The sequence below is a fragment of the Ranitomeya variabilis genome, chromosome 4 (genome assembly GCF_051348905.1).
Source record: "Ranitomeya variabilis isolate aRanVar5 chromosome 4, aRanVar5.hap1, whole genome shotgun sequence".
In the NCBI taxonomy this organism is placed as follows: domain Eukaryota; kingdom Metazoa; phylum Chordata; class Amphibia; order Anura; family Dendrobatidae; genus Ranitomeya; species Ranitomeya variabilis.
In genome coordinates this window covers 489,035,841-489,060,916 of record NC_135235.1, presented here as the reverse complement: position 1 = coordinate 489,060,916, position 25,076 = coordinate 489,035,841, and positions in this window count along the sequence as shown.

Genomic DNA, 25,076 nt, shown 5'->3' with positions numbered 1-25,076 from the left:
GTAGAGAAGTTGTCAGATATTTGAAAAACTTGATCTTTCTAAAGCAATGTCCATTACTTAAGATTTGTATGCAAGTAGAGTCCAGAGCTCTCCAAATACTGTATGTTGCACCACACTCTAATTTTGAGTATTGCGCCACTATTCTTTTCATCCATCTTTTGGTGAGTTCTACTAATTTATCATCAGTGGTCATGATTCATTTCTCTTCTTTCCACCTTGAGGTACCATTCTGGATGGAATTGTTTGAAAGAATTAGGGCCCAGCATGAATACGAAAGAAAAAAGATTAGCCAACTCAACAATTGTCAAACGAGTAAATATTCTGAAACAACAGGCCACCAAAAAATAATTTAACAACATGTATGTTAGTCTTCATGGCATGCATACATGATGTCAAAAACACCAGCCTCCTCCAACCCCTTCAGCTGGCCATTCCATCTCCAAAATTGGTATATTTTTCACACCAATATTTCCTATTGTATAGGTTAAAAAACAGGAAAGTACCTGATGGTACATAAAATCCAACGGTTCAGAAAACATAACAACTACATTGATAAACCCAAAAAGATATGTTTGAATAACTTGATTCTGATGAAGAGCTAGCCACTTTCAATGGCTAGAGTTGTAAGTAGGTGGTGTCCAGAACTTCTTAAATGTGTCCTTTCACAGTCCAACAGTTGTGGATTGTGACAGTCCGGTTTTATCCATTGATGTCTCATCACGGTTCTACAGCTGTGAAGAAGTTGAACACATATGTAAAAAACTTGATTTTGCTGAAGAAATGGCCATACTTTAAGAGGTGTGCAAATAGTGTCAAGAGCTCTCTAAATATGTTGCACCACCGTCCATCTGTTGTGTATTGTGTGCACTATTCTTTTCATCCGTTGGTCAGTGCATTCTTCTCATATCTCATCAATGGATACCATTTCTTTTCTCTCCACCTAAAGAAAGGTACCATTCTGGACAATTTTCTTTGAAAGAATTGGGTCACAACATGCATACGGAAGGAACGAGATTTGCCATCTCACCAATTGACAAAATTGTAAAAATTCTGAACCATTAGGCCACAAAAAAAATAATTTAACAACTTGTATGTTAGTCTTTAGGGCATGCATACATGATGTTAAAAAAATCCAGCCTCCTCCAACCCCTTCAGCTGGCCATTCCATCTCCAAAAGTGGTGTATTTTTCACACCAAATTTCCAATTGCATAGGTTAAAACCAAGAACGTGCCTGATGGTACAGAAAATTCAATGGTTCAGAAAACATAATAACTACCTTGATAAACCCAAAAAGAATATGAAGGCTCATTTGGAGAACTTGATTCTGATGAGGAGATGTACACTCATTGATGGCTAGATCTGTAGATAGGTAGTGTCCAGAACGTCCTAAGGCTAGGTACACATTAGCATTTTTTTTGCGCAGCATATCATCTGCATACGCAAATGCATGCAAACACATGCTTATGCTGTGGTTTTACTCTGCATCATCTTACGCATGACACAAAAAAACCTGCTGCGCGTGCATGCGTTTAAATGCATTTTGGCATGTGTTTGCGTTGTTGACGTGCATGGTGGAGGTGGTGAAATCATTTCCTGGATATGCGCCGTCTGAAGTACGCATGCGTATCGAACGCATGCGTATGCTTGTCCTTGCGTACCAATGCATTCCCATACAGTAATGCATTGTTTTCACGTACTCATTCGCAATCATCCACAAGTGCATGATTGCGCAATATTTGATGCCTCAAAGTCACCGGACATCACCGCACACCGCGAAACAAAACGTGTACACATCCGCATACGAACTCATGGAAACGCATGTCCCTGCATACACCAGGTTAAAGATATATAGGCATGACGCATGCGGATCTGTTTGGATCATACGCTGCGCACAGATACGCTAATGTGAAACCAGCCTAAATGTATCTCTTCACAGTCCCACAGTTGTAGATTGTGCCACAGAACTTGTGTTTATTGATGAGACATTCTTTCTCTCATAATAGTTTTACAGCTGTAGAGTAGTTGTCAGATATTTGAAAAACTTGATCTTTCTAAAGCAATGTCCATTCCTTAAGATTTGTATGCAAGTAGAGTCCAGAGCTCTCCAAATACTGTATGTTGCACCACACTCCAATTTTTGAGTATTGCACCACTATTCTTTTCATCCATCTTTCGGTGAGTTCTAATTTATCATCAGTGGTCATGATTCATTTCTCTTCTTTCCACCTTGAGGTACCATTCTGGATGGAATTGTTTGAAAGAATTAGGGCCCAGCATGAATACGAAAGAAAAAAGATTAGCCAACTCAACAATTGTCAAACGAGTAAATATTCTGAAACAACAGGCCACCAAAAAATAATTTAACAACATGTATGTTAGTCTTCATGGCATGCATACATGATGTCAAAAACACCAGCCTCCTCCAACCCCTTCAGCTGGCCATTCCATCTCCAAAATTGGTATATTTTTCACACCAATATTTCCTATTGTATAGGTTAAAAAACAGGAAAGTACCTGATGGTACATAAAATCCAACGGTTCAGAAAACATAACAACTACATTGATAAACCCAAAAAGATATGTTTGAATAACTTGATTCTGATGAAGAGCTAGCCACTTTCAATGGCTAGAGTTGTAAGTAGGTGGTGTCCAGAACTTCTTAAATGTGTCCTTTCACAGTCCAACAGTTGTGGATTGTGACAGTCCGGTTTTATCCATTGATGTCTCATCACGGTTCTACAGCTGTGAAGAAGTTGAACACATATGTAAAAAACTTGATTTTGCTGAAGAAATGGCCATACTTTAAGAGGTGTGCAAATAGTGTCAAGAGCTCTCTAAATATGTTGCACCACCGTCCATCTGTTGTGTATTGTGTGCACTATTCTTTTCATCCGTTGGTCAGTGCATTCTTCTCATATCTCATCAATGGATACCATTTCTTTTCTCTCCACCTAAAGAAAGGTACCATTCTGGACAATTTTCTTTGAAAGAATTGGGTCACAACATGCATACGGAAGGAACGAGATTTGCCATCTCACCAATTGACAAAATTGTAAAAATTCTGAACCATTAGGCCACAAAAAAAATAATTTAACAACTTGTATGTTAGTCTTTAGGGCATGCATACATGATGTTAAAAAAATCCAGCCTCCTCCAACCCCTTCAGCTGGCCATTCCATCTCCAAAAGTGGTGTATTTTTCACACCAAATTTCCAATTGCATAGGTTAAAACCAAGAACGTGCCTGATGGTACAGAAAATTCAATGGTTCAGAAAACATAATAACTACCTTGATAAACCCAAAAAGAATATGAAGGCTCATTTGGAGAACTTGATTCTGATGAGGAGATGTACACTCATTGATGGCTAGATCTGTAGATAGGTAGTGTCCAGAACGTCCTAAGGCTAGGTACACATTAGCATTTTTTTTGCGCAGCATATCATCTGCATACGCAAATGCATGCAAACACATGCTTATGCTGTGGTTTTACTCTGCATCATCTTACGCATGACACAAAAAAACCTGCTGCGCGTGCATGCGTTTAAATGCATTTTGGCATGTGTTTGCGTTGTTGACGTGCATGGTGGAGGTGGTGAAATCATTTCCTGGATATGCGCCGTCTGAAGTACGCATGCGTATCGAACGCATGCGTATGCTTGTCCTTGCGTACCAATGCATTCCCATACAGTAATGCATTGTTTTCACGTACTCATTCGCAATCATCCACAAGTGCATGATTGCGCAATATTTGATGCCTCAAAGTCACCGGACATCACCGCACACCGCGAAACAAAACGTGTACACATCCGCATACGAACTCATGGAAACGCATGTCCCTGCATACACCAGGTTAAAGATATATAGGCATGACGCATGCGGATCTGTTTGGATCATACGCTGCGCACAGATACGCTAATGTGAAACCAGCCTAAATGTATCTCTTCACAGTCCCACAGTTGTAGATTGTGCCACAGAACTTGTGTTTATTGATGAGACATTCTTTCTCTCATAATAGTTTTACAGCTGTAGAGTAGTTGTCAGATATTTGAAAAACTTGATCTTTCTAAAGCAATGTCCATTCCTTAAGATTTGTATGCAAGTAGAGTCCAGAGCTCTCCAAATACTGTATGTTGCACCACACTCCAATTTTTGAGTATTGCACCACTATTCTTTTCATCCATCTTTCGGTGAGTTCTAATTTATCATCAGTGGTCATGATTCATTTCTCTTCTTTCCACCTTGAGGTACCATTCTGGATGGAATTGTTTGAAAGAATTAGGGCCCAGCATGAATACGAAAGAAAAAAGATTAGCCAACTCAACAATTGTCAAACGAGTAAATATTCTGAAACAACAGGCCACCAAAAAATAATTTAACAACATGTATGTTAGTCTTCATGGCATGCATACATGATGTCAAAAACACCAGCCTCCTCCAACCCCTTCAGCTGGCCATTCCATCTCCAAAATTGGTATATTTTTCACACCAATATTTCCTATTGTATAGGTTAAAAAACAGGAAAGTACCTGATGGTACATAAAATCCAACGGTTCAGAAAACATAACAACTACATTGATAAACCCAAAAAGATATGTTTGAATAACTTGATTCTGATGAAGAGCTAGCCACTTTCAATGGCTAGAGTTGTAAGTAGGTGGTGTCCAGAACTTCTTAAATGTGTCCTTTCACAGTCCAACAGTTGTGGATTGTGACAGTCCGGTTTTATCCATTGATGTCTCATCACGGTTCTACAGCTGTGAAGAAGTTGAACACATATGTAAAAAACTTGATTTTGCTGAAGAAATGGCCATACTTTAAGAGGTGTGCAAATAGTGTCAAGAGCTCTCTAAATATGTTGCACCACCGTCCATCTGTTGTGTATTGTGTGCACTATTCTTTTCATCCGTTGGTCAGTGCATTCTTCTCATATCTCATCAATGGATACCATTTCTTTTCTCTCCACCTAAAGAAAGGTACCATTCTGGACAATTTTCTTTGAAAGAATTGGGTCACAACATGCATACGGAAGGAACGAGATTTGCCATCTCACCAATTGACAAAATTGTAAAAATTCTGAACCATTAGGCCACAAAAAAAATAATTTAACAACTTGTATGTTAGTCTTTAGGGCATGCATACATGATGTTAAAAAAATCCAGCCTCCTCCAACCCCTTCAGCTGGCCATTCCATCTCCAAAAGTGGTGTATTTTTCACACCAAATTTCCAATTGCATAGGTTAAAACCAAGAACGTGCCTGATGGTACAGAAAATTCAATGGTTCAGAAAACATAATAACTACCTTGATAAACCCAAAAAGAATATGAAGGCTCATTTGGAGAACTTGATTCTGATGAGGAGATGTACACTCATTGATGGCTAGATCTGTAGATAGGTAGTGTCCAGAACGTCCTAAGGCTAGGTACACATTAGCATTTTTTTTGCGCAGCATATCATCTGCATACGCAAATGCATGCAAACACATGCTTATGCTGTGGTTTTACTCTGCATCATCTTACGCATGACACAAAAAAACCTGCTGCGCGTGCATGCGTTTAAATGCATTTTGGCATGTGTTTGCGTTGTTGACGTGCATGGTGGAGGTGGTGAAATCATTTCCTGGATATGCGCCGTCTGAAGTACGCATGCGTATCGAACGCATGCGTATGCTTGTCCTTGCGTACCAATGCATTCCCATACAGTAATGCATTGTTTTCACGTACTCATTCGCAATCATCCACAAGTGCATGATTGCGCAATATTTGATGCCTCAAAGTCACCGGACATCACCGCACACCGCGAAACAAAACGTGTACACATCCGCATACGAACTCATGGAAACGCATGTCCCTGCATACACCAGGTTAAAGATATATAGGCATGACGCATGCGAATCTGTTTGGATCATACGCTGCGCACAGATACGCTAATGTGAAACCAGCCTAAATGTATCTCTTCACAGTCCCACAGTTGTAGATTGTGCCACAGAACTTGTGTTTATTGATGAGACATTCTTTCTCTCATAATAGTTTTACAGCTGTAGAGTAGTTGTCAGATATTTGAAAAACTTGATCTTTCTAAAGCAATGTCCATTCCTTAAGATTTGTATGCAAGTAGAGTCCAGAGCTCTCCAAATACTGTATGTTGCACCACACTCCAATTTTTGAGTATTGCACCACTATTCTTTTCATCCATCTTTCGGTGAGTTCTAATTTATCATCAGTGGTCATGATTCATTTCTCTTCTTTCCACCTTGAGGTACCATTCTGGATGGAATTGTTTGAAAGAATTAGGGCCCAGCATGAATACGAAAGAAAAAAGATTAGCCAACTCAACAATTGTCAAACGAGTAAATATTCTGAAACAACAGGCCACCAAAAAATAATTTAACAACATGTATGTTAGTCTTCATGGCATGCATACATGATGTCAAAAACACCAGCCTCCTCCAACCCCTTCAGCTGGCCATTCCATCTCCAAAATTGGTATATTTTTCACACCAATATTTCCTATTGTATAGGTTAAAAAACAGGAAAGTACCTGATGGTACATAAAATCCAACGGTTCAGAAAACATAACAACTACATTGATAAACCCAAAAAGATATGTTTGAATAACTTGATTCTGATGAAGAGCTAGCCACTTTCAATGGCTAGAGTTGTAAGTAGGTGGTGTCCAGAACTTCTTAAATGTGTCCTTTCACAGTCCAACAGTTGTGGATTGTGACAGTCCGGTTTTATCCATTGATGTCTCATCACGGTTCTACAGCTGTGAAGAAGTTGAACACATATGTAAAAAACTTGATTTTGCTGAAGAAATGGCCATACTTTAAGAGGTGTGCAAATAGTGTCAAGAGCTCTCTAAATATGTTGCACCACCGTCCATCTGTTGTGTATTGTGTGCACTATTCTTTTCATCCGTTGGTCAGTGCATTCTTCTCATATCTCATCAATGGATACCATTTCTTTTCTCTCCACCTAAAGAAAGGTACCATTCTGGACAATTTTCTTTGAAAGAATTGGGTCACAACATGCATACGGAAGGAACGAGATTTGCCATCTCACCAATTGACAAAATTGTAAAAATTCTGAACCATTAGGCCACAAAAAAAATAATTTAACAACTTGTATGTTAGTCTTTAGGGCATGCATACATGATGTTAAAAAAATCCAGCCTCCTCCAACCCCTTCAGCTGGCCATTCCATCTCCAAAAGTGGTGTATTTTTCACACCAAATTTCCAATTGCATAGGTTAAAACCAAGAACGTGCCTGATGGTACAGAAAATTCAATGGTTCAGAAAACATAATAACTACCTTGATAAACCCAAAAAGAATATGAAGGCTCATTTGGAGAACTTGATTCTGATGAGGAGATGTACACTCATTGATGGCTAGATCTGTAGATAGGTAGTGTCCAGAACGTCCTAAGGCTAGGTACACATTAGCATTTTTTTTGCGCAGCATATCATCTGCATACGCAAATGCATGCAAACACATGCTTATGCTGTGGTTTTACTCTGCATCATCTTACGCATGACACAAAAAAACCTGCTGCGCGTGCATGCGTTTAAATGCATTTTGGCATGTGTTTGCGTTGTTGACGTGCATGGTGGAGGTGGTGAAATCATTTCCTGGATATGCGCCGTCTGAAGTACGCATGCGTATCGAACGCATGCGTATGCTTGTCCTTGCGTACCAATGCATTCCCATACAGTAATGCATTGTTTTCACGTACTCATTCGCAATCATCCACAAGTGCATGATTGCGCAATATTTGATGCCTCAAAGTCACCGGACATCACCGCACACCGCGAAACAAAACGTGTACACATCCGCATACGAACTCATGGAAACGCATGTCCCTGCATACACCAGGTTAAAGATATATAGGCATGACGCATGCGGATCTGTTTGGATCATACGCTGCGCACAGATACGCTAATGTGAAACCAGCCTAAATGTATCTCTTCACAGTCCCACAGTTGTAGATTGTGCCACAGAACTTGTGTTTATTGATGAGACATTCTTTCTCTCATAATAGTTTTACAGCTGTAGAGTAGTTGTCAGATATTTGAAAAACTTGATCTTTCTAAAGCAATGTCCATTCCTTAAGATTTGTATGCAAGTAGAGTCCAGAGCTCTCCAAATACTGTATGTTGCACCACACTCCAATTTTTGAGTATTGCACCACTATTCTTTTCATCCATCTTTCGGTGAGTTCTAATTTATCATCAGTGGTCATGATTCATTTCTCTTCTTTCCACCTTGAGGTACCATTCTGGATGGAATTGTTTGAAAGAATTAGGGCCCAGCATGAATACGAAAGAAAAAAGATTAGCCAACTCAACAATTGTCAAACGAGTAAATATTCTGAAACAACAGGCCACCAAAAAATAATTTAACAACATGTATGTTAGTCTTCATGGCATGCATACATGATGTCAAAAACACCAGCCTCCTCCAACCCCTTCAGCTGGCCATTCCATCTCCAAAATTGGTATATTTTTCACACCAATATTTCCTATTGTATAGGTTAAAAAACAGGAAAGTACCTGATGGTACATAAAATCCAACGGTTCAGAAAACATAACAACTACATTGATAAACCCAAAAAGATATGTTTGAATAACTTGATTCTGATGAAGAGCTAGCTACTTTCAATGGCTAGAGTTGTAAGTAGGTGGTGTCCAGAACTTCTTAAATGTGTCCTTTCACAGTCCAACAGTTGTGGATTGTGACAGTCCGGTTTTATCCATTGATGTCTCATCACGGTTCTACAGCTGTGAAGAAGTTGAACACATATGTAAAAAACTTGATTTTGCTGAAGAAATGGCCATACTTTAAGAGGTGTGCAAATAGTGTCAAGAGCTCTCTAAATATGTTGCACCACCGTCCATCTGTTGTGTATTGTGTGCACTATTCTTTTCATCCGTTGGTCAGTGCATTCTTCTCATATCTCATCAATGGATACCATTTCTTTTCTCTCCACCTAAAGAAAGGTACCATTCTGGACAATTTTCTTTGAAAGAATTGGGTCACAACATGCATACGGAAGGAACGAGATTTGCCATCTCACCAATTGACAAAATTGTAAAAATTCTGAACCATTAGGCCACAAAAAAAATAATTTAACAACTTGTATGTTAGTCTTTAGGGCATGCATACATGATGTTAAAAAAATCCAGCCTCCTCCAACCCCTTCAGCTGGCCATTCCATCTCCAAAAGTGGTGTATTTTTCACACCAAATTTCCAATTGCATAGGTTAAAACCAAGAACGTGCCTGATGGTACAGAAAATTCAATGGTTCAGAAAACATAATAACTACCTTGATAAACCCAAAAAGAATATGAAGGCTCATTTGGAGAACTTGATTCTGATGAGGAGATGTACACTCATTGATGGCTAGATCTGTAGATAGGTAGTGTCCAGAACGTCCTAAGGCTAGGTACACATTAGCATTTTTTTTGCGCAGCATATCATCTGCATACGCAAATGCATGCAAACACATGCTTATGCTGTGGTTTTACTCTGCATCATCTTACGCATGACACAAAAAAACCTGCTGCGCGTGCATGCGTTTAAATGCATTTTGGCATGTGTTTGCGTTGTTGACGTGCATGGTGGAGGTGGTGAAATCATTTCCTGGATATGCGCCGTCTGAAGTACGCATGCGTATCGAACGCATGCGTATGCTTGTCCTTGCGTACCAATGCATTCCCATACAGTAATGCATTGTTTTCACGTACTCATTCGCAATCATCCACAAGTGCATGATTGCGCAATATTTGATGCCTCAAAGTCACCGGACATCACCGCACACCGCGAAACAAAACGTGTACACATCCGCATACGAACTCATGGAAACGCATGTCCCTGCATACACCAGGTTAAAGATATATAGGCATGACGCATGCGGATCTGTTTGGATCATACGCTGCGCACAGATACGCTAATGTGAAACCAGCCTAAATGTATCTCTTCACAGTCCCACAGTTGTAGATTGTGCCACAGAACTTGTGTTTATTGATGAGACATTCTTTCTCTCATAATAGTTTTACAGCTGTAGAGTAGTTGTCAGATATTTGAAAAACTTGATCTTTCTAAAGCAATGTCCATTCCTTAAGATTTGTATGCAAGTAGAGTCCAGAGCTCTCCAAATACTGTATGTTGCACCACACTCCAATTTTTGAGTATTGCACCACTATTCTTTTCATCCATCTTTCGGTGAGTTCTAATTTATCATCAGTGGTCATGATTCATTTCTCTTCTTTCCACCTTGAGGTACCATTCTGGATGGAATTGTTTGAAAGAATTAGGGCCCAGCATGAATACGAAAGAAAAAAGATTAGCCAACTCAACAATTGTCAAACGAGTAAATATTCTGAAACAACAGGCCACCAAAAAATAATTTAACAACATGTATGTTAGTCTTCATGGCATGCATACATGATGTCAAAAACACCAGCCTCCTCCAACCCCTTCAGCTGGCCATTCCATCTCCAAAATTGGTATATTTTTCACACCAATATTTCCTATTGTATAGGTTAAAAAACAGGAAAGTACCTGATGGTACATAAAATCCAACGGTTCAGAAAACATAACAACTACATTGATAAACCCAAAAAGATATGTTTGAATAACTTGATTCTGATGAAGAGCTAGCCACTTTCAATGGCTAGAGTTGTAAGTAGGTGGTGTCCAGAACTTCTTAAATGTGTCCTTTCACAGTCCAACAGTTGTGGATTGTGACAGTCCGGTTTTATCCATTGATGTCTCATCACGGTTCTACAGCTGTGAAGAAGTTGAACACATATGTAAAAAACTTGATTTTGCTGAAGAAATGGCCATACTTTAAGAGGTGTGCAAATAGTGTCAAGAGCTCTCTAAATATGTTGCACCACCGTCCATCTGTTGTGTATTGTGTGCACTATTCTTTTCATCCGTTGGTCAGTGCATTCTTCTCATATCTCATCAATGGATACCATTTCTTTTCTCTCCACCTAAAGAAAGGTACCATTCTGGACAATTTTCTTTGAAAGAATTGGGTCACAACATGCATACGGAAGGAACGAGATTTGCCATCTCACCAATTGACAAAATTGTAAAAATTCTGAACCATTAGGCCACAAAAAAAATAATTTAACAACTTGTATGTTAGTCTTTAGGGCACGCATACATGATGTTAAAAAAATCCAGCCTCCTCCAACCCCTTCAGCTGGCCATTCCATCTCCAAAAGTGGTGTATTTTTCACACCAAATTTCCAATTGCATAGGTTAAAACCAAGAACGTGCCTGATGGTACAGAAAATTCAATGGTTCAGAAAACATAATAACTACCTTGATAAACCCAAAAAGAATATGAAGGCTCATTTGGAGAACTTGATTCTGATGAGGAGATGTACACTCATTGATGGCTAGATCTGTAGATAGGTAGTGTCCAGAACGTCCTAAGGCTAGGTACACATTAGCATTTTTTTTGCGCAGCATATCATCTGCATACGCAAATGCATGCAAACACATGCTTATGCTGTGGTTTTACTCTGCATCATCTTACGCATGACACAAAAAAACCTGCTGCGCGTGCATGCGTTTAAATGCATTTTGGCATGTGTTTGCGTTGTTGACGTGCATGGTGGAGGTGGTGAAATCATTTCCTGGATATGCGCCGTCTGAAGTACGCATGCGTATCGAACGCATGCGTATGCTTGTCCTTGCGTACCAATGCATTCCCATACAGTAATGCATTGTTTTCACGTACTCATTCGCAATCATCCACAAGTGCATGATTGCGCAATATTTGATGCCTCAAAGTCACCGGACATCACCGCACACCGCGAAACAAAACGTGTACACATCCGCATACGAACTCATGGAAACGCATGTCCCTGCATACACCAGGTTAAAGATATATAGGCATGACGCATGCGGATCTGTTTGGATCATACGCTGCGCACAGATACGCTAATGTGAAACCAGCCTAAATGTATCTCTTCACAGTCCCACAGTTGTAGATTGTGCCACAGAACTTGTGTTTATTGATGAGACATTCTTTCTCTCATAATAGTTTTACAGCTGTAGAGTAGTTGTCAGATATTTGAAAAACTTGATCTTTCTAAAGCAATGTCCATTCCTTAAGATTTGTATGCAAGTAGAGTCCAGAGCTCTCCAAATACTGTATGTTGCACCACACTCCAATTTTTGAGTATTGCACCACTATTCTTTTCATCCATCTTTCGGTGAGTTCTAATTTATCATCAGTGGTCATGATTCATTTCTCTTCTTTCCACCTTGAGGTACCATTCTGGATGGAATTGTTTGAAAGAATTAGGGCCCAGCATGAATACGAAAGAAAAAAGATTAGCCAACTCAACAATTGTCAAACGAGTAAATATTCTGAAACAACAGGCCACCAAAAAATAATTTAACAACATGTATGTTAGTCTTCATGGCATGCATACATGATGTCAAAAACACCAGCCTCCTCCAACCCCTTCAGCTGGCCATTCCATCTCCAAAATTGGTATATTTTTCACACCAATATTTCCTATTGTATAGGTTAAAAAACAGGAAAGTACCTGATGGTACATAAAATCCAACGGTTCAGAAAACATAACAACTACATTGATAAACCCAAAAAGATATGTTTGAATAACTTGATTCTGATGAAGAGCTAGCCACTTTCAATGGCTAGAGTTGTAAGTAGGTGGTGTCCAGAACTTCTTAAATGTGTCCTTTCACAGTCCAACAGTTGTGGATTGTGACAGTCCGGTTTTATCCATTGATGTCTCATCACGGTTCTACAGCTGTGAAGAAGTTGAACACATATGTAAAAAACTTGATTTTGCTGAAGAAATGGCCATACTTTAAGAGGTGTGCAAATAGTGTCAAGAGCTCTCTAAATATGTTGCACCACCGTCCATCTGTTGTGTATTGTGTGCACTATTCTTTTCATCCGTTGGTCAGTGCATTCTTCTCATATCTCATCAATGGATACCATTTCTTTTCTCTCCACCTAAAGAAAGGTACCATTCTGGACAATTTTCTTTGAAAGAATTGGGTCACAACATGCATACGGAAGGAACGAGATTTGCCATCTCACCAATTGACAAAATTGTAAAAATTCTGAACCATTAGGCCACAAAAAAAATAATTTAACAACTTGTATGTTAGTCTTTAGGGCATGCATACATGATGTTAAAAAAATCCAGCCTCCTCCAACCCCTTCAGCTGGCCATTCCATCTCCAAAAGTGGTGTATTTTTCACACCAAATTTCCAATTGCATAGGTTAAAACCAAGAACGTGCCTGATGGTACAGAAAATTCAATGGTTCAGAAAACATAATAACTACCTTGATAAACCCAAAAAGAATATGAAGGCTCATTTGGAGAACTTGATTCTGATGAGGAGATGTACACTCATTGATGGCTAGATCTGTAGATAGGTAGTGTCCAGAACGTCCTAAGGCTAGGTACACATTAGCATTTTTTTTGCGCAGCATATCATCTGCATACGCAAATGCATGCAAACACATGCTTATGCTGTGGTTTTACTCTGCATCATCTTACGCATGACACAAAAAAACCTGCTGCGCGTGCATGCGTTTAAATGCATTTTGGCATGTGTTTGCGTTGTTGACGTGCATGGTGGAGGTGGTGAAATCATTTCCTGGATATGCGCCGTCTGAAGTACGCATGCGTATCGAACGCATGCGTATGCTTGTCCTTGCGTACCAATGCATTCCCATACAGTAATGCATTGTTTTCACGTACTCATTCGCAATCATCCACAAGTGCATGATTGCGCAATATTTGATGCCTCAAAGTCACCGGACATCACCGCACACCGCGAAACAAAACGTGTACACATCCGCATACGAACTCATGGAAACGCATGTCCCTGCATACACCAGGTTAAAGATATATAGGCATGACGCATGCGGATCTGTTTGGATCATACGCTGCGCACAGATACGCTAATGTGAAACCAGCCTAAATGTATCTCTTCACAGTCCCACAGTTGTAGATTGTGCCACAGAACTTGTGTTTATTGATGAGACATTCTTTCTCTCATAATAGTTTTACAGCTGTAGAGTAGTTGTCAGATATTTGAAAAACTTGATCTTTCTAAAGCAATGTCCATTCCTTAAGATTTGTATGCAAGTAGAGTCCAGAGCTCTCCAAATACTGTATGTTGCACCACACTCCAATTTTTGAGTATTGCACCACTATTCTTTTCATCCATCTTTCGGTGAGTTCTAATTTATCATCAGTGGTCATGATTCATTTCTCTTCTTTCCACCTTGAGGTACCATTCTGGATGGAATTGTTTGAAAGAATTAGGGCCCAGCATGAATACGAAAGAAAAAAGATTAGCCAACTCAACAATTGTCAAACGAGTAAATATTCTGAAACAACAGGCCACCAAAAAATAATTTAACAACATGTATGTTAGTCTTCATGGCATGCATACATGATGTCAAAAACACCAGCCTCCTCCAACCCCTTCAGCTGGCCATTCCATCTCCAAAATTGGTATATTTTTCACACCAATATTTCCTATTGTATAGGTTAAAAAACAGGAAAGTACCTGATGGTACATAAAATCCAACGGTTCAGAAAACATAACAACTACATTGATAAACCCAAAAAGATATGTTTGAATAACTTGATTCTGATGAAGAGCTAGCCACTTTCAATGGCTAGAGTTGTAAGTAGGTGGTGTCCAGAACTTCTTAAATGTGTCCTTTCACAGTCCAACAGTTGTGGATTGTGACAGTCCGGTTTTATCCATTGATGTCTCATCACGGTTCTACAGCTGTGAAGAAGTTGAACACATATGTAAAAAACTTGATTTTGCTGAAGAAATGGCCATACTTTAAGAGGTGTGCAAATAGTGTCAAGAGCTCTCTAAATATGTTGCACCACCGTCCATCTGTTGTGTATTGTGTGCACTATTCTTTTCATCCGTTGGTCAGTGCATTCTTCTCATATCTCATCAATGGATACCATTTCTTTTCTCTCCACCTAAAGAAAGGTACCATTCTGGACAATTTTCTTTGAAAGAATTGGGTCACAACATGCATACGGAAGGAACGAGATTTGCCATCTCACCAATTGACAAAATTGTAAAAATTCTGAACCATTAGGCCACAAAAAAAATAATTTAACAACTTGTATGTTAGTCTTTAGGGCATGCATACATGATGTTAAAAAAATCCAGCCTCCTCCAACCCCTTCAGCTGGCCATTCCATCTCCAAAAGTGGTGTATTTTTCACACCAAATTTCCAATTGCATAGGTTAAAACCAAGAACGTGCCTGATGGTACAGAAAATTCAATGGTTCAGAAAACATAATAACTACCTTGATAAACCCAAAAAGAATATGAAGGCTCATTTGGAGAACTTGATTCTGATGAGGAGATGTACACTCATTGATGGCTAGATCTGTAGATAGGTAGTGTCCAGAACGTCCTAAGGCTAGGTACACATTAGCATTTTTTTTGCGCAGCATATCATCTGCATACGCAAATGCATGCAAACACATGCTTATGCTGTGGTTTTACTCTGCATCATCTTACGCATGACACAAAAAAACCTGCTGCGCGTGCATGCGTTTAAATGCATTTTGGCATGTGTTTGCATTGTTGACGTGCATGGTGGAGGTGGTGAAATCATTTCCTGGATATGCGCCGTCTGAAGTACGCATGCGTATCGAACGCATGCGTATGCTTGTCCTTGCGTACCAATGCATTCCCATACAGTAATGCATTGTTTTCACGTACTCATTCGCAATCATCCACAAGTGCATGATTGCGCAATATTTGATGCCTCAAAGTCACCGGACATCACCGCACACCGCGAAACAAAACGTGTACACATCCGCATACGAACTCATGGAAACGCATGTCCCTGCATACACCAGGTTAAAGATATATAGGCATGACGCATGCGGATCTGTTTGGATCATACGCTGCGCACAGATACGCTAATGTGAAACCAGCCTAAATGTATCTCTTCACAGTCCCACAGTTGTAGATTGTGCCACAGAACTTGTGTTTATTGATGAGACATTCTTTCTCTCATAATAGTTTTACAGCTGTAGAGTAGTTGTCAGATATTTGAAAAACTTGATCTTTCTAAAGCAATGTCCATTCCTTAAGATTTGTATGCAAGTAGAGTCCAGAGCTCTCCAAATACTGTATGTTGCACCACACTCCAATTTTTGAGTATTGCACCACTATTCTTTTCATCCATCTTTCGGTGAGTTCTAATTTATCATCAGTGGTCATGATTCATTTCTCTTCTTTCCACCTTGAGGTACCATTCTGGATGGAATTGTTTGAAAGAATTAGGGCCCAGCATGAATACGAAAGAAAAAAGATTAGCCAACTCAACAATTGTCAAACGAGTAAATATTCTGAAACAACAGGCCACCAAAAAATAATTTAACAACATGTATGTTAGTCTTCATGGCATGCATACATGATGTCAAAAACACCAGCCTCCTCCAACCCCTTCAGCTGGCCATTCCATCTCCAAAATTGGTATATTTTTCACACCAATATTTCCTATTGTATAGGTTAAAAAACAGGAAAGTACCTGATGGTACATAAAATCCAACGGTTCAGAAAACATAACAACTACATTGATAAACCCAAAAAGATATGTTTGAATAACTTGATTCTGATGAAGAGCTAGCCACTTTCAATGGCTAGAGTTGTAAGTAGGTGGTGTCCAGAACTTCTTAAATGTGTCCTTTCACAGTCCAACAGTTGTGGATTGTGACAGTCCGGTTTTATCCATTGATGTCTCATCACGGTTCTACAGCTGTGAAGAAGTTGAACACATATGTAAAAAACTTGATTTTGCTGAAGAAATGGCCATACTTTAAGAGGTGTGCAAATAGTGTCAAGAGCTCTCTAAATATGTTGCACCACCGTCCATCTGTTGTGTATTGTGTGCACTATTCTTTTCATCCGTTGGTCAGTGCATTCTTCTCATATCTCATCAATGGATACCATTTCTTTTCTCTCCACCTAAAGAAAGGTACCATTCTGGACAATTTTCTTTGAAAGAATTGGGTCACAACATGCATACGGAAGGAACGAGATTTGCCATCTCACCAATTGACAAAATTGTAAAAATTCTGAACCATTAGGCCACAAAAAAAATAATTTAACAACTTGTATGTTAGTCTTTAGGGCATGCATACATGATGTTAAAAAAATCCAGCCTCCTCCAACCCCTTCAGCTGGCCATTCCATCTCCAAAAGTGGTGTATTTTTCACACCAAATTTCCAATTGCATAGGTTAAAACCAAGAACGTGCCTGATGGTACAGAAAATTCAATGGTTCAGAAAACATAATAACTACCTTGATAAACCCAAAAAGAATATGAAGGCTCATTTGGAGAACTTGATTCTGATGAGGAGATGTACACTCATTGATGGCTAGATCTGTAGATAGGTAGTGTCCAGAACGTCCTAAGGCTAGGTACACATTAGCATTTTTTTTGCGCAGCATATCATCTGCATACGCAAATGCATGCAAACACATGCTTATGCTGTGGTTTTACTCTGCATCATCTTACGCATGACACAAAAAAACCTGCTGCGCGTGCATGCGTTTAAATGCATTTTGGCATGTGTTTGCATTGTTGACGTGCATGGTGGAGGTGGTGAAATCATTTCCTGGATATGCGCCGTCTGAAGTACGCATGCGTATCGAACGCATGCGTATGCTTGTCCTTGCGTACCAATGCATTCCCATACAGTAATGCATTGTTTTCACGTACTCATTCGCAATCATCCACAAGTGCATGATTGCGCAATATTTGATGCCTCAAAGTCACCGGACATCACCGCACACCGCGAAACAAAACGTGTACACATCCGCATACGAACTCATGGAAACGCATGTCCCTGCATACACCAGGTTAAAGATATATAGGCATGACGCATGCGGATCTGTTTGGATCATACGCTGCGCACAGATACGCTAATGTGAAACCAGCCTAAATGTATCTCTTCACAGTCCCACAGTTGTAGATTGTGCCACAGAACTTGTGTTTATTGATGAGACATTCTTTCTCTCATAATAGTTTTACAGCTGTAGAGTAGTTGTCAGATATTTGAAAAACTTGATCTTTCTAAAGCAATGTCCATTCCTTAAGATTTGTATGCAAGTAGAGTCCAGAGCTCTCCAAATACTGTATGTTGCACCACACTCCAATTTTTGAGTATTGCACCACTATTCTTTTCATCCATCTTTCGGTGAGTTCTAATTTATCATCAGTGGTCATGATTCATTTCTCTTCTTTCCACCTTGAGGTACCATTCTGGATGGAATTGTTTGAAAGAATTAGGGCCCAGCATGAATACGAAAGAAAAAAGATTAGCCAACTCAACAATTGTCAAACGAGTAAATATTCTGAAACAACAGGCCACCAAAAAATAATTTAACAACATGTATGTTAGTCTTCATGGCATGCATACATGATGTCAAAAACACCAGCCTCCTCCAACCCCTTCAGCTGGCCATTTCATCTCCAAAATTGGTATATTTTTCACACCAATATTTCCTATTGTATAGGTTAAAAAACAGGAAAGTACCTGATGGTACATAAAATCCAACGGTTCAGAAAACATAACAACTACATTGATAAACCCAAAAAGATATGTTTGAATAACTTGATTCTGATGAAGAGCTAGCCACTTTCAATGGCTAGAGTTGTAAGTAGGTGGTGTCCAGAACTTCTTAAATGTGTCCTTTCACAGTCCAACAGTTGTGGATTGTGACAGTCCGGTTTTATCCATTGATGTCTCATCACGGTTCTACAGCTGTGAAGAAGTTGAACACATATGTAAAAAACTTGATTTTGCTGAAGAAATGGCCATACTTTAAGAGGTGTGCAAATAGTGTCAAGAGCTCTCTAAATATGTTGCACCACCGTCCATCTGTTGTGTATTGTGTGCACTATTCTTTTCATCCGTTGGTCAGTGCATTCTTCTCATATCTCATCAATGGATACCATTTCTTTTCTCTCCACCTAAAGAAAGGTACCATTCTGGACAATTTTCTTTGAAAGAATTGGGTCACAACATGCATACGGAAGGAACGAGATTTGCCATCTCACCAATTGACAAAATTGTAAAAATTCTGAACCATTAGGCCACAAAAAAAATAATTTAACAACTTGTATGTTAGTCTTTAGGGCATGCATACATGATGTTAAAAAAATCCAGCCTCCTCCAACCCCTTCAGCTGGCCATTCCATCTCCAAAAGTGGTGTATTTTTCACACCAAATTTCCAATTGCATAGGTTAAAACCAAGAACGTGCCTGATGGTACAGAAAATTCAATGGTTCAGAAAACATAATAACTACCTTGATAAACCCAAAAAGAATATGAAGGCTCATTTGGAGAACTTGATTCTGATGAGGAGATGTACACTCATTGATGGCTAGATCTGTAGATAGGTAGTGTCCAGAACGTCCTAAGGCTAGGTACACATTAGCATTTTTTTTGCGCAGCATATCATCTGCATACGCAAATGCATGCAAACACATGCTTATGCTGTGGTTTTACTCTGCATCATCTTACGCATGACACAAAAAAACCTGCTGCGCGTGCATGCGTTTAAATGCATTTTGGCATGTGTTTGCGTTGTTGACGTGCATGGTGGAGGTGGTGAAATCATTTCCTGGATATGCGCCGTCTGAAGTACGCATGCGTATCGAACGCATGCGTATGCTTGTCCTTGCGTACCAATGCATTCCCATACAGTAATGCATTGTTTTCACGTACTCATTCGCAATCATCCACAAGTGCATGATTGCGCAATATTTGATGCCTCAAAGTCACCGGACATCACCGCACACCGCGAAACAAAACGTGTACACATCCGCATACGAACTCATGGAAACGCATGTCCCTGCATACACCAGGTTAAAGATATATAGGCATGACGCATGCGGATCTGTTTGGATCATACGCTGCGCACAGATACGCTAATGTGAAACCAGCCTAAATGTATCTCTTCACAGTCCCACAGTTGTAGATTGTGCCACAGAACTTGTGTTTATTGATGAGACATTCTTTCTCTCATAATAGTTTTACAGCTGTAGAGTAGTTGTCAGATATTTGAAAAACTTGATCTTTCTAAAGCAATGTCCATTCCTTAAGATTTGTATGCAAGTAGAGTCCAGAGCTCTCCAAATACTGTATGTTGCACCACACTCCAATTTTTGAGTATTGCACCACTATTCTTTTCATCCATCTTTCGGTGAGTTCTAATTTATCATCAGTGGTCATGATTCATTTCTCTTCTTTCCACCTTGAGGTACCATTCTGGATGGAATTGTTTGAAAGAATTAGGGCCCAGCATGAATACGAAAGAAAAAAGATTAGCCAACTCAACAATTGTCAAACGAGTAAATATTCTGAAACAACAGGCCACCAAAAAATAATTTAACAACATGTATGTTAGTCTTCATGGCATGCATACATGATGTCAAAAACACCAGCCTCCTCCAACCCCTTCAGCTGGCCATTCCATCTCCAAAATTGGTATATTTTTCACACCAATATTTCCTATTGTATAGGTTAAAAAACAGGAAAGTACCTGATGGTACATAAAATCCAACGGTTCAGAAAACATAACAACTACATTGATAAACCCAAAAAGATATGTTTGAATAACTTGATTCTGATGAAGAGCTAGCCACTTTCAATGGCTAGAGTTGTAAGTAGGTGGTGTCCAGAACTTCTTAAATGTGTCCTTTCACAGTCCAACAGTTGTGGATTGTGACAGTCCGGTTTTATCCATTGATGTCTCATCACGGTTCTACAGCTGTGAAGAAGTTGAACACATATGTAAAAAACTTGATTTTGCTGAAGAAATGGCCATACTTTAAGAGGTGTGCAAATAGTGTCAAGAGCTCTCTAAATATGTTGCACCACCGTCCATCTGTTGTGTATTGTGTGCACTATTCTTTTCATCCGTTGGTCAGTGCATTCTTCTCATATCTCATCAATGGATACCATTTCTTTTCTCTCCACCTAAAGAAAGGTACCATTCTGGACAATTTTCTTTGAAAGAATTGGGTCACAACATGCATACGGAAGGAACGAGATTTGCCATCTCACCAATTGACAAAATTGTAAAAATTCTGAACCATTAGGCCACAAAAAAAATAATTTAACAACTTGTATGTTAGTCTTTAGGGCATGCATACATGATGTTAAAAAAATCCAGCCTCCTCCAACCCCTTCAGCTGGCCATTCCATCTCCAAAAGTGGTGTATTTTTCACACCAAATTTCCAATTGCATAGGTTAAAACCAAGAACGTGCCTGATGGTACAGAAAATTCAATGGTTCAGAAAACATAATAACTACCTTGATAAACCCAAAAAGAATATGAAGGCTCATTTGGAGAACTTGATTCTGATGAGGAGATGTACACTCATTGATGGCTAGATCTGTAGATAGGTAGTGTCCAGAACGTCCTAAGGCTAGGTACACATTAGCATTTTTTTTGCGCAGCATATCATCTGCATACGCAAATGCATGCAAACACATGCTTATGCTGTGGTTTTACTCTGCATCATCTTACGCATGACACAAAAAAACCTGCTGCGCGTGCATGCGTTTAAATGCATTTTGGCATGTGTTTGCGTTGTTGACGTGCATGGTGGAGGTGGTGAAATCATTTCCTGGATATGCGCCGTCTGAAGTACACATGCGTATCGAACGCATGCGTATGCTTGTCCTTGCGTACCAATGCATTCCCATACAGTAATGCATTGTTTTCACGTACTCATTCGCAATCATCCACAAGTGCATGATTGCGCAATATTTGATGCCTCAAAGTCACCGGACATCACCGCACACCGCGAAACAAAACGTGTACACATCCGCATACGAACTCATGGAAACGCATGTCCCTGCATACACCAGGTTAAAGATATATAGGCATGACGCATGCGGATCTGTTTGGATCATACGCTGCGCACAGATACGCTAATGTGAAACCAGCCTAAATGTATCTCTTCACAGTCCCACAGTTGTAGATTGTGCCACAGAACTTGTGTTTATTGATGAGACATTCTTTCTCTCATAATAGTTTTACAGCTGTAGAGTAGTTGTCAGATATTTGAAAAACTTGATCTTTCTAAAGCAATGTCCATTCCTTAAGATTTGTATGCAAGTAGAGTCCAGAGCTCTCCAAATACTGTATGTTGCACCACACTCCAATTTTTGAGTATTGCACCACTATTCTTTTCATCCATCTTTCGGTGAGTTCTAATTTATCATCAGTGGTCATGATTCATTTCTCTTCTTTCCACCTTGAGGTACCATTCTGGATGGAATTGTTTGAAAGAATTAGGGCCCAGCATGAATACGAAAGAAAAAAGATTAGCCAACTCAACAATTGTCAAACGAGTAAATATTCTGAAACAACAGGCCACCAAAAAATAATTTAACAACATGTATGTTAGTCTTCATGGCATGCATACATGATGTCAAAAACACCAGCCTCCTCCAACCCCTTCAGCTGGCCATTCCATCTCCAAAATTGGTATATTTTTCACACCAATATTTCCTATTGTATAGGTTAAAAAACAGGAAAGTACCTGATGGTACATAAAATCCAACGGTTCAGAAAACATAACAACTACATTGATAAACCCAAAAAGATATGTTTGAATAACTTGATTCTGATGAAGAGCTAGCCACTTTCAATGGCTAGAGTTGTAAGTAGGTGGTGTCCAGAACTTCTTAAATGTGTCCTTTCACAGTCCAACAGTTGTGGATTGTGACAGTCCGGTTTTATCCATTGATGTCTCATCACGGTTCTACAGCTGTGAAGAAGTTGAACACATGTAAAAAACTTGATTTTGCTGAAGAAATGGCCATACTTTAAGAGGTGTGCAAATAGTGTCAAGAGCTCTCTAAATATGTTGCACCACCGTCCATCTGTTGTGTATTGTGTGCACTATTCTTTTCATCCGTTGGTCAGTGCATTCTTCTCATATCTCATCAATGGATACCATTTCTTTTCTCTCCACCTAAAGAAAGGTACCATTCTGGACAATTTTCTTTGAAAGAATTGGGTCACAACATGCATACGGAAGGAACGAGATTTGCCATCTCACCAATTGACAAAATTGTAAAAATTCTGAACCATTAGGCCACAAAAAAAATAATTTAACAACTTGTATGTTAGTCTTTAGGGCATGCATACATGATGTTAAAAAAATCCAGCCTCCTCCAACCCCTTCAGCTGGCCATTCCATCTCCAAAAGTGGTGTATTTTTCACACCAAATTTCCAATTGCATAGGTTAAAACCAAGAACGTGCCTGATGGTACAGAAAATTCAATGGTTCAGAAAACATAATAACTACCTTGATAAACCCAAAAAGAATATGAAGGCTCATTTGGAGAACTTGATTCTGATGAGGAGATGTACACTCATTGATGGCTAGATCTGTAGATAGGTAGTGTCCAGAACGTCCTAAGGCTAGGTACACATTAGCATTTTTTTTGCGCAGCATATCATCTGCATACGCAAATGCATGAAAACACATGCTTATGCTGTGGTTTTACTCTGCATCATCTTACGCATGACACAAAAAAACCTGCTGCGCGTGCATGCGTTTAAATGCATTTTGGCATGTGTTTGCGTTGTTGACGTGCATGGTGGAGGTGGTGAAATCATTTCCTGGATATGCGCCGTCTGAAGTACGCATGCGTATCGAACGCATGCGTATGCTTGTCCTTGCGTACCAATGCATTCCCATACAGTAATGCATTGTTTTCACGTACTCATTCGCAATCATCCACAAGTGCATGATTGCGCAATATTTGATGCCTCAAAGTCACCGGACATCACCGCACACCGCGAAACAAAACGTGTACACATCCGCATACGAACTCATGGAAACGCATGTCCCTGCATACACCAGGTTAAAGATATATAGGCATGACGCATGCGGATCTGTTTGGATCATACGCTGCGCACAGATACGCTAATGTGAAACCAGCCTAAATGTATCTCTTCACAGTCCCACAGTTGTAGATTGTGCCACAGAACTTGTGTTTATTGATGAGACATTCTTTCTCTCATAATAGTTTTACAGCTGTAGAGTAGTTGTCAGATATTTGAAAAACTTGATCTTTCTAAAGCAATGTCCATTCCTTAAGATTTGTATGCAAGTAGAGTCCAGAGCTCTCCAAATACTGTATGTTGCACCACACTCCAATTTTTGAGTATTGCACCACTATTCTTTTCATCCATCTTTCAGTGAGTTCTAATTTATCATCAGTGGTCATGATTCATTTCTCTTCTTTCCACCTTGAGGTACCATTCTGGATGGAATTGTTTGAAAGAATTAGGGCCCAGCATGAATACGAAAGAAAAAAGATTAGCCAACTCAACAATTGTCAAACGAGTAAATATTCTGAAACAACAGGCCACCAAAAAATAATTTAACAACATGTATGTTAGTCTTCATGGCATGCATACATGATGTCAAAAACACCAGCCTCCTCCAACCCCTTCAGCTGGCCATTCCATCTCCAAAATTGGTATATTTTTCACACCAATATTTCCTATTGTATAGGTTAAAAAACAGGAAAGTACCTGATGGTACATAAAATCCAACGGTTCAGAAAACATAACAACTACATTGATAAACCCAAAAAGATATGTTTGAATAACTTGATTCTGATGAAGAGCTAGCCACTTTCAATGGCTAGAGTTGTAAGTAGGTGGTGTCCAGAACTTCTTAAATGTGTCCTTTCACAGTCCAACAGTTGTGGATTGTGACAGTCCGGTTTTATCCATTGATGTCTCATCACGGTTCTACAGCTGTGAAGAAGTTGAACACATATGTAAAAAACTTGATTTTGCTGAAGAAATGGCCATACTTTAAGAGGTGTGCAAATAGTGTCAAGAGCTCTCTAAATATGTTGCACCACCGTCCATCTGTTGTGTATTGTGTGCACTATTCTTTTCATCCGTTGGTCAGTGCATTCTTCTCATATCTCATCAATGGATACCATTTCTTTTCT